The following is a 9,432-nucleotide window of genomic DNA, read 5'->3' on the forward strand; positions in this document are numbered from 1 at the left end:
ATAGTACCTGGCAGCACCGGTCGTTCTGGTATGCTCCAGAACATCCAGATGGCCAGTCCGCCCCTGGCGCCGCGTGCTTTACGTCAGGTGAAGGTGTTTCACTTTCAAAACTTTATTGTCCTGACAGACATTAACAATAAAACCCCAAACCCCAGAGAGAGAGACAGGCAGAGAGACAGACAGACAGACTTAGAGAGAGACAGACAGACAGACAGACAGAGAGAGAGAGAGAGAGACAGACAGAGAGAAAGAGAGACAGGCAGACAGACAGACAGAGAGAAGCTCCTCGTTTATTGTCCCATACTCAGAAGTTGATTAAATAAATATTAAATAACAGCAAAAGACAATAAGACATAACAGACAGACAGACAGACAGATAGATAGACAGATAGATAGATGTTTCATTATTTTGTTCATAAAATTCATTTTAAAACAGAATGTGTCACTTTTTTTCCTTTATTGAATTAAATTCAGGTCAATAACATGAAATTCACATTTTACATTTTTCATCTGAACAAATTCTGTAAATATCCATAAATATACAATGAACAACAAATAAAATGCAGGGAAAAGAAAAATAAACTTCAGGGAGTAAATGTGAAATATCAAAGTGATCTGATGATTTTTGCCAATTTGTGATTTCAAAAATGATCTTTGAGGAAAGTGTTGAATAACTTTATTGACACTCCCATCGTGACAGAACGAGCAGCGTGTTATGAATCTCTCTGTGGCGACAACTCGTCATGAACATCGACGCTGCTGAAGTTCTTAAAATGCAGTGAGCTGATTGGATGTTGCCAGGCAGGTTAACTGTGTGATGTCAGAAGAGTTTCTGCACACAGGAGGAGACTCTCACTCCATCTGACACAGAGACACTGAGGAACCAGACCCAACCCTAAACCCCAGGTACAGAGGCTGAGTGAATGTGGAGGTGAAGGTGTGGAGGTGGATCAGTGAGTCAGAGGAGACGCTGTAGAAGGACAGAGAGCCAGCAGGCCAGTCCAGATACACTGCCACTCTGTGAGAGGAGGGGGGGGCAGGGATGTCTGTGCTGATGTTGTTGTGCCAGACACAGAAACTTTCATCAGAGCAGATCAGACTCCAGGAGTTTTTGTTTGCTCCAAACAAGCTGTCAACACCGTCTCCTCTCCTGCTGATTCCTCTGTAAGTCACTGAGATAAGAACCCCTCCTCTCCACTCGACCTCCCAGTAGCAGCGACCAGTCAGACCATCTCTACACAGGATCTGTCTCCACCAGTCAAACCTCTCTGGGTGATCAGGATATGGCTGCTCCTCTCTCACTGCTGTCACCTTCCTGTTGTCCTCAGACAGGACGAGGCGTCTGTCTGCTGTGTTTGTGTCCAGTTTGAGTTCACAGGAATCTGATGGAGAGAACAAGACACAAAACACCAGCAGGTTGTTATCTAACACACCTGTTGTCTTTATTATCTGTTGCTTTATTAACAGGTTCAAGTCAGTCGATGAACACGTTCATGATGCCAGAGCTGTTTATATGGAAAGCAAAAGGTTTTTATGGGAAATCATTTTTTGTCTTTTTATCCCTGTTTTGTCATGAATTTAATTTCAGTTGTTTTAATTCTGCACTTTGTAGGTTATGTTTATGTTTTATCCTATTATATCTTTCTATATAAAGCACTTTGTAGCTTTGTTTGAAAAATGCAAAATAATTACAATAATAATTATAATAATGATAATTGTTGTCATTACTGTTATTACTATTATTAGCATCAGCATTACTAGCATTGTTCTTACTGTTGTTTTGTTTTTGTTATTATTATCATTATTATTACAGTTTAGTAGCAGACACATAACAGAACTGTGGTCATAATTCATTATAATTTTCCTGTCATTGGTTGTGATGTTCAACATGTTCAGTTCTGTTTTGGGCCTTTCTGTGTTACTCGCTCACTTTAAGAGCTAAGTGTGTTGCCATAGTAACGGCTAACTCCTTGTGGCGGTGTAAAAGCAGTGCGTGGTGCGTGTTACGGCTCCATGTTACTGAGCAGCAACACGTGTTAGCACTGCAACAAACAACACGCCAGTTGGCCAAGTCAAGCAGAGAAGTTGTCCGCCTCTGTTTCCCCACAACATCCACGCTGGAAACACACAACTTCCACATGTGAGACACTTCAGCACAGAGATGGACACCACTCAGTCAGGATGATACAAGCATGGACATTTTTACTTTGTGGACGTCAGCTGTGACCAAATGAATAAAAATCAACTGATCAAAATGAAACAGCCAAATGAGGATCAGGGAATAAAGACGCTGTTTGTTCTCGAGTAGCAACTAAATGATGTTTGGTTCAACATTAAAAGCAGCTGAGAACAAACAGCAGAAGCTGCAGCTGCACCGTCTAAACAGCTGAATGTTTGCTGCTTTGTGTTGAGGAGTCAAACTAAATCCACACTTACACTTCCTCAGGCCTGGTTTCAACCACTGCTCTCCACCATGGTCCACCCTGGAGGAAGAAACAGAGTCAGAGCAGCAGATTCTCTTTGAGGATGGAAACATGGGCAGTAAATAACCTTCCCTATGAAGGATTTAGCAGAGCACCTCACTCATATCCACCATTCAACATGAAACAATACTCCTCAGGCCTCTAGAAGACATTGTGTGTGTCTCTCCATACCTGAGAGCCTCCAGTCTCCAGGTTGGATCCTCCAGTCCAGCAGAGAGCAGCTTCACTCCTGAGTCTCCTGGATGATTGTAGCTCAGGTCCAGCTCTCTCAGATGGGAGGGGTTGGAGCTCAGAGCTGAGGCCAGAGAAGCACAGCCTTCCTGTGTGAGCAGACAGCCTGACAGCCTGCACATGGACACACCAAACACAACAACACAGTCTGATACACATACATGTTGGATTATTTCAGCAGCTCACTAATCTGAAATTAGCTGGTTCATTCAGACAAATATTCAAATGTGTGATGGGCTTTGTGTTTTCATTTAGTCCAGTTTGAAAGCTCTTGAGTTCTCTGATCCTGACCTGAGAGCCTCCAGTCTGCAGTGTGGACTCTCCAGTCCAGCAGAGAGACGCTTCACTCCTGAATCCTGCAGCTGGTTGTGACTCAGGTCCAGCTCTCTCAGACTAGAGGACTGGGAGCTGAGAACTGAGGCCAGAGCTGCACAGCTTCTCTCTGACAGATCACACACACTCAGCCTGGATGGACATTAAAACAGAAGAAAATGTCATAGTTGTCAGTTTTCCTGGGACACTGCCGTCATGTTGCTAATAGTGATAATAATCTTTCTTCATGACAGCCTGATCTAAAAGCAAGCTGACAGTGAGCTCTGCATGCTGCTGTAGCTCACTGAGCTCAATGCAGCTCTAACAACACCAGGGACACTGGTTTGATTCTCACTGCGTCCCTCATGCTGAAAATATAGACACACATTGTACTGTGAGGTGGCTTGGATACATAAATCAATGGAAAGCATTTGAATTTGAATATAAACTTTTTTTAATAAATAAAAGAACCACTCAGAAAATCAGTGGCTTTTAACAGTTTTGACAATAACCATGCATGCTGACTCTGAAGTCCTGATATACAGTCAGGTCCATAAGTATTTGGACAGAGACACAATATTCATAATGTTCTCCTTGTACACACCACAGAGGATCTGAAATGGAGTCATCAAGACGTGACTGAAGTGCAGACTTTCAGCTTTAATTTAAGGAGTTGAACAAAAATATGGAATTAACCTTTTAGGAATTACAGCCACTTTTATTCACTGTCACCTCATTTTCATGGCCAGGTGTGACTTTTCCCTCATTATTCCATGACAAATTAAGAAAATAAAAGCTCTGGAGTTCATTAAAAGTGTTTGTGTTTTCATTTGGTAGCTGTTGATCAGAACCCTCAACATGCGATCTAAAGAGGTGCAGGTGCAGGTGAAGGAGGCCATCATGAGGCTCAAAAAGCAAAATAAAACCTATCAGACAGATAGCAACAACTTTAGGAGGAGCCAAATCAACAGTTTGCAAAGGATTTTCCTCCAAATATTGAATATAATCCATATAATTATAGTTATGTATGTTATATATCATTTGTTCCATCAGTTTTTAGCCTCTGGGGCTAAAAACACTATTGTTTACTGAAGTGTACTCTTAGATTAAATACTTACCTGCTGTATTCTACTGCCCGTACTTTTTAACAACACACTGTGGATTTATGATGCCTTTTATTGTTCTACTTCTTTTAAGCCTGTTGTTATTTTATGTTGCTGTATTTTATTATCACTATCATTCAATTCTTGTATGAAAGGTGCTATACAAATAAAGTCACCTGTAATACACCTGTATGACACCTATAATACACCTGTGTGACACCTGTAATACGCCTGTAATACACCTGTATGACACCGGTAATACATCTTTATGTCTTTTATTGTTTTATTTGCATCTTCTGTTTTATTTCAAAGCCTTTTCCTTTTTTAATTCCACCCTGTGATTCTTTTTAATGTTTTATTTTTATTTAATGCGTTAATTGACTGTTTTTATTGTTTTAAATTGTGTCTCGTTGCTTTTAATGTCTCTGTAAAGCACTTTGAATTACCTTGTGTTGAACTGTGCTATACAAATAAACTTGCCTTGCCTCTGAAAATGGGGTGACAGTGTATAAAAGTGGCTGTAATTCCAAAACAGTTAGTGGCATATTTTTGCTCAAACCCATAAATTAAAGCTGAAAGTCTACATGCTTTTCCAGTCAGGAAGTCCATTTGGACACGTGTGTTAAAACATTTGGAGGAAAAAAAGAAATACTGGGTCTGACCTGAGAGCCTCCAGTCTGCAGTGTGGACTCTCCAGTCCAGCAGAGAGACGCTTCACTCCTGAATCCTGCAGCTGGTTGTTACTCAGGTCCAGCTCTCTCAGACTAGAGGACTGGGAGCTGAGAACTGAGGCCAGAGCTGCACAGCTTCTCTCTGACAGATTACAGCCACTCAGCCTGAGGAGGAATTAGTGAAGAACAAGGTAAAGCTGAAAATATCAGCTTTTTTTCTCATGTAATAAAATTCACCTATAGTTCTCCAAAGTTAAAGTATTGAATATATCCAATTCTAAATGAACCTACACAGATTTCCTGGAGGCTTTGACCACTGGCAGCAGCCTCAGAAGAGCCTCCTCTGAAGCAGAGTATTTCTTCAGGTCAAACACCTCCAGATCTTCTTCTGATGACAGTAAGATGAAGCCCAGAGCTGACCACTGAGCAGGGGACAGTTCCTCTGTGGAGAGACGTCCTGATCTCAGGTACTGTTGGATCTCCTCCACTAGAGAATGGTCATGCAGCTCATTCAGACAGTGGAACAGGTTGATGCTTCTCTCTGGAGAGGGACTGTCCTGGATCTTCTCCTTGATGAACTGGACTGTTTCCTGATTGGTCTGCGAGCCACTTCCTGTCTGTGTCATCAGGCCTCGTAGGAGAGTCTGATTGGTCGGCAGTGAAAGACCCAGGAGGAAGCGCAGGAACAAGTCCAGGTGTCCATTTGGACTCTGTAAGGCCTTGTCCACAGCACTCTGGAGGAGGTGTAGTTCAGATTTCTCGGAGGAGGTTGACTGTTCTTCTGACAGCAGATTGACTCCAGACTTGATGAAGGTCACAAAGACATAAAGAGCAGCCAGAAACTCCTGAAGGCTCAGATGGACGAAGCAGAAAACCTTGTCCTGGTACAGCCCACGCTCCTCTTTAAAGATCTGTGTGAACACTCCTGAGTACACTGAGGCTGCTCTGATATCAATGCCACACTCTGCCAGGTCTGCTTCATAGAAGATCAGGTTGCCTTTCTCCAGCTGCTCAAAAGCCAGTTTTCCCAGAGACAGGATCATCTCCCTGGTCTCTGGAGTCCAGAGTGGATCTGTCTCAGCTCTGCCATGATACTTGAGGTTCTGCACTTTGGACTGAACCACCAGGAAGTGGATGTACATCTCAGTCAGGGTCTTGGGCAGGTCTCCTCCCTCACTGGTTTTCAACACGTCCTCCAGAACTGTAGCAGTGATCCAGCAGAAGACTGGGATGTGGCACATGATGTGGAGGCTTCGCGACGTCTTGATGTGGGAGATGATTCTGCTGGCCTGCTCCTCATCTCTGAATCTCTTCATGAAGTATTCCTCCTTCTGTGGGTCAGTGAAGCCTCCCACCTCTGTCACCATGCCAACGCACTCAGGAGGGATCTGATTGGCCGCTGCGGGTCGTGTGGTTATCCAGAGGCGAGCAGAGGGAAGCAGGTTCCCCTTGATGAGGTTTGTCAGCAGAACGTCCACTGAGGTGGACTCTGTAACATCAGTCAGGATCTGGTTGTTGTTGAAGTCCAGAGGAAGTCGACACTCATCCAGACCGTCAAAGATCAACACAACCTGGAACTGCTCAAACCTGCTGATTCCTGCTTCTTTGGTCTCAGTGAAGAAGTGATGAACAAGTTCCACCAAGCTGAACTTTTTCCCTCTCAGCAGATTCAGCTCTCTGAAAGTGAATGGAAATGTGAAGTGGACATGCTGGTTGGCTTTGTGTTCAGCCCAGTCCAGAGTGAACTTCTGTGTTAAGACTGTTTTCCCAATGCCAGCCACTCCCTTTGTCATCACTGCTCTGATTGGTCCATCTCTTCCAGGTAAAGGTTTAAAGATGTCCTCACATGTGATTGGTGTTTCTGGTGTGTCTGGTTTCCTGGATGCTGTTTCAATCTGTCTGACCTCATGTTCCTCATTGAGCTCTCCACTCCCTCCCTCTGTGATGTACAGCTCTGTGTAGATCTGATTCAGAAGTGTTGGGTTTCCTGCTTTAGCAATCCCCTCAAACACACACTCACACTTCTTCTTCAGCTTAGATCTGAGTTCACGTTGGCACGCTGCAGCCGCAGTTTCTGAATGAACAAACAAACAAAAACATCAACAAAACGATGTTGTATTACATATGAGAAATGTGAATATTTCCTGATAAATGGACCTATTGGTCCTGTTCGACTGTCAGAACGTAGCGAGGTGTGCCGAGACCTGAAGGCTGTTTTACGAGTTCTGCAATCGTTTCTATGGCAACAACATGATTCCAGGTTAAAGATCCTGGAAGCCGATTTGGGCTCTGCTCCAGGAACTTTTAGGAGGAGCTAAAAGGGCTGTGTGTCCTGATTGGTCAAGGTGTTGCCATGACAACACCTCTGTAAACATGAGCTATCAAAGGACGACAACACAAAGCAGCCGCCGCCAAACAACAGACTGCAGGAACAAACGAAGAGCTGCACGTCCCGATCAGGATTTGGGGAGAATAAAGTTCCCAGTTGAACAAACAACACAGCGCTGCCTCAGCCGGAGCGCCGCCGCTGTCCCAGGGAAGCCGACGGGACGAGACGGGAAAACAGGAAGCTGCTTTCCACCGGCAGGCAGGAGGAGGACGAGCCGCCCCCTGCTGGCCGGGAGGAAAACTCAGAGGCTGAAATAATCTGTCATCAAGCAACAGCCTGACGCATCACAGCTGCTTTGATCTGATTGGCTGTTTCACTCGGCTGCTAATTGACATTTTTCAGTAACGAGTGGGAGTTTGTGAGAAATGAGGAAGAGAGTTAAAAAGTTTCTCAGAGTTTAGGAGAGCTGGATGTCGAGTGCACAGCCAAAGAAGAAAAATCATGAAGCAAAAAGAATAAAACTAAGATTTTTTTATTTAAATTTAATTTTTTTTCCTTACTGCTCCACAGACGCTCAGCCAGCTGCTCCTGCTTCATCCTCCTCAGGAAGTGCAGTGTGATCTGCAGAAAAAACTCCCTGCTCCTCCTCTGCTCTTCCTCCTCATCCTCCCTCTGCCTCTCTAAGCATTCTGGGTAATCTGGCCTCAGAGACCTCTGCAGGTTTTTCAGCTCCTTCTTCACAAAGGTGACCATGTTCTCCTCCAGCAGCTGCAACACAAAAATAAAAGAAACAAACTTCCATATTAAATTTTGGACACAAAACACAAAATCAAATGCAGGTCAAAGAGCCTGAGGCTGGGCTGCACCAACGAGGATTCATTTTTAAACCCAGTTACATCACGGTTTGCACCGACCTTTAACTGTGATCTGGTTTGAACTTTAATTTACACTTGAGGGGCTTTAACTTTGAAAATGTCTGCATTTTGGAGCAAAATGATGGAGTTGTTCCAAGACAGAGACAGACTGTCCTGTCAGTCAGAAAGTCTCTTTTTTCTAATGATTCTGTTTTCAATCAATCAATCAATCAATCAATCAAACTTTATTTATATAGCGTCAAATCACAACAGAAGTTATCTCATGACGCTTTACAGGTAGAGCAGGTAAAGACCACGCTCTACAAACTATAGTAGAGAAACAAGAAACCCAACAGATTCCCTCCTGAGCATGCTCTTGGCGACAGTGGCAAGGTAAAACTCCCCTTTAACAGGAAGAACCCTCAGGTAGAACCAGACTCAGGGTGGACGGTCATCTACCTCTACCGGTTGGGTGGGAGGGGAGAGAGAGAGACAAGGTGACAGAGACAGGGGGAAGGGGACAAACTGGGACAGCAGACAACAGCAGAAACATCAGGGTATCCTGAACAGGTAATCTAGATGGAAGTGACACGCAGCATCTAGCCATCTCATCTGCAGCTGGATGACCTTCCAGGATGAGCAGGACAGTTTGACCTAGACAAGACACAAAAAGCACAACGAAAGCAAAGGGGCAGTGGACTCTGGAACAAGCATGCACAAAAAAAAGGGGTATGGGGGGGACAGGAAGAAGAAGAAAGGAAGAGGGGAGAGGAAGATTAGAAGAGAGGAAAGTGCTCAGAGCATGATATGAAGTCCCCCGACAGTCTAGGCCTATAGCAGCATAACTAAGGGCTGGTCCAGGGCAACCTGGGCCGACCCTAACTATAAGCTTTGTCAAAAAGGAAAGTTTTAAGTCTACTCTTAAAGATAGAGAGTGAATCTGCCCTCCGTACTGAGATAGGAAGATTGTTCCACAAACGGGGAGCCTGGAATTGGAAGGATCTGCCTCCCAATCTAGTTTTAGAGATTTTGGGAACCACCAATAAACCTGCATTTTGGGAGCGCAGTGCTCTGGCAGTGTGATAAGGAACTATGAGCTCTTTGAGATAAGATGGTGCCTGCCCACTGTTTTCTTTTCTCTTGCAGGATTTGTCCGCCCTGCTGCATTTCTTCAGCCCAACCTGTTTCTCAGAAGAGGAGGAGAAGTTTGAACGTCTGTGGAGCCACGATGAGCAGCTCACTGCTTGTTAGCGAGCCACAGCAAACTGGTTCCCCTGTCAGAGGAAACAGACAAACTGCTTTCTCTCTTTCTGCTTCCTGGCTTCTGACAGCATGTGAGTCCGTCTGCTTTTAGTCCTCAACCTTCATGTGATCACTTGTTCCTCTGTTTTCCCAGTGAGCATCTTCACTGAACTGTCATCCGCTGAGGAAAGTTGAAATCTGTAAACT

Source organism: Myripristis murdjan, chromosome 17 (genome assembly GCF_902150065.1).
Source record: "Myripristis murdjan chromosome 17, fMyrMur1.1, whole genome shotgun sequence".
Classification (NCBI taxonomy): domain Eukaryota; kingdom Metazoa; phylum Chordata; class Actinopteri; order Holocentriformes; family Holocentridae; genus Myripristis; species Myripristis murdjan.